General features: G+C 49.0%; 1 pseudogene; it reads left to right on the forward strand.

Annotated features, from left to right (window-relative positions):
• LOC143304766 (large subunit ribosomal RNA) overlaps nucleotides 1-2,500 on the forward strand; it is an 8,470-nt pseudogene that overhangs the window by 3,278 nt on the left and 2,692 nt on the right.

Consider the following 2,500-nt stretch of genomic DNA (forward strand, 5'->3'; position numbering starts at 1 on the left):
GTTGGAAAACGGCTTGTCTCCAACGATGGAAGAGTCATAGTTGCTTGGGGGCAGGCGGGGCTTTGGCCCCGTTTGCTCAAGTCGCACTCCTACCTCCTCGTGGTACCGCCGGTAACATACTCATTTGTGTCAGCGCGGGGCGCATCCCCCCGGACACCGAGTATGGCCAAATGGAGTGCGGCGATGAAGGAGCGAGAGACGAAACCAAAAAATCGGCTTGCCGATCTAACGATGAATTTCATCGTGAAGTATGGAATTATCTCCCTGAAAGGAACTCGTTCCTTGATTAGCTATGGCACGACTTGGCAGTAATAAGGTTAACGATTGGGCATGTTTGAGGAAAATAATAGAATAAATATCATGGTAAATAAAGACATAGAAAGCGCCTCGGACGCGGCATCTCTCGGTCCCGGAGACGTCGCGGCGGATTCTTCCGCTCGGGAGGGGACCTCTGTTGAAGATTTGGCTTCATCCCCGGACACGATTGACATCATGGTACCGATCGTGGGTGACCAGGTTGCCTGCCCTGTCTGCCAGAAAAGGGAAATCGACCTTTTCTTTTTGTCATTGTCAGACTTAGGGCGGCACCTGGAGCAACATCATGTGACAGCCCGCATCCAATGGAGATGCAAAGACTGTGGGAAAGGCTTTCCGAAGCTTCATGGTGCCAGATGCCACCTGCCTCATTGTAGAGGAACAAGTCAAGGACCCAGTGGTTCATATAGATGCGAAACCTGCCCCATGAGCTTTGGGACGCTTAGAGGGCTATCTACCCACGAGCGGCATGCGCACCCTGCCGTAAGAAATGTCAAAAGGAGGGGAACGGACCCCTCTGAGAAAAAATGGACGGCGGAGGAGTTGGCTCAGTTGAGGGAACTTTGGGAGATATATAAAGACCACAAATTCCCCAACAAAATGATCAGTGAGATCCTCACCAGCAAGACGATCGAACAAATCAGATACCAGCGTAAAAAGCTGAGGCTGATTGGTGAGGAAACAAGTTCCCAAGAGCCCACTCAGGTGACAGAGGGAGGGTGCGATCCCGTTGATCCAGGCAATGCGTGTTTCGAAGAACCTGGAGTCAGCGGTCTAGAATATGAACAGTGGAGACTCCAGCTAGAGTCCGCAATAATGACACAAGTCGAGGTGCCACCTGTTTTAAGGTGGGTCCACACTCGACTGATGACAATCTGGGTCTCTCTCAAGGGAAATAGGGAAGCCCTTGAGAGTGCTATAAATGAATTTTTAGAATTCACGCTCTATGGAGCCATAAAAGAAATTAATAGTAAAAAGAGGGCAAGTTCAGTTAAGAACAAGAGGATTGGTCACCAAGGAAAGAAAAAAGGTAATAGAAATGCTAGAAAAAGATACTCATACGCTCGTTGCCAGGAGTTGTTTACAGAAAATCCAAGGAGGTTGGCCGATGCCGTAATAAATGATGATCGGGCCTTCCTCCAACCGGCTAGGGATCTGCCTGATGCCGAGGAAGTGAGGAGGCTTTATGAGGATTTATGGGGCCAGACAGGACCTGTTGAAGCCCCCGTCCCAGGAAGTAGAGCCTCTGAGCTTTCCTTATGCGAGGTCTTCCCGCCAATTGCTGTTGAGGATGTGGCGGAGAAATTGAGCAGAATAAGAATGAAGGCTGCAGCAGGACCGGATGGCTTCCAGAAGGAACACCTTCTGATCCCTGGCCTGCCCACCATTTTAACTATATTGTACAATATCTTACTTTATTGCTCCTATTTTCCTCCTATATGGAAGGAAAATAGAACAACATTAATACCAAAACCAAATAAGTCGAGCAGCCTGGTCGAGAATTGGAGGCCTATAACTATAGGCCCCATTCTCGGCCGTATTTTCTCCTCCATAATTGACGGGAGGATAAGGAGGGGCATTGTGTTGAATCCAAGGCAGAAAGGATTCACCGCTGAAAGCGGTTGTAAAATAAACATCGACCTGTTGAGCGCTGCCTTGGATTATAGCAAGAAAAAGAAAGGCGGGGTATTCACTATTGTGGATATCTCCAAAGCCTTCGACACAGTGCCCCACTCGGCAATCGTCCCCTGCCTAAGGAGGAAGGGCGTGCCGATCCCCATTACTGACTTGATCAGGAACATGTATAGCGAGGGCAAGACCACAATAAAATCTAAAAACAGCACTGGGGTCGAGATTAAGATCCTCAGGGGAGTTAAGCAGGGCGACCCTTTGTCACCGCTGCTATTCAACCTGTGCTTGGAGCCACTGCTGGATTTGATCGAGCAACAAACCAGCGGAATAAACGTAAATGAGACAAGAAAGATTCCTGTCCTGGCTTTTGCTGACGACGTAGTGTTGCTCGGCGCCGATATCGGGGAAGCGCAACGCCAAGTGGATGTGCTTGACGAGTATCTGAACGGCCTCGGTATGACCATCTCAAGGGATAAATGCCAGGCATTTCAAGTAGTCGCAGAAAGGCGTACTTGGTTCATCAAAGAACCAAAAATTAAACATGGGAACAACA

The sequence above is a fragment of the Bombus vancouverensis genome, unplaced genomic scaffold (assembly GCF_051014615.1).
Source record: "Bombus vancouverensis nearcticus unplaced genomic scaffold, iyBomVanc1_principal scaffold0054, whole genome shotgun sequence".
Classification (NCBI taxonomy): Eukaryota; Metazoa; Arthropoda; class Insecta; order Hymenoptera; family Apidae; genus Bombus; species Bombus vancouverensis.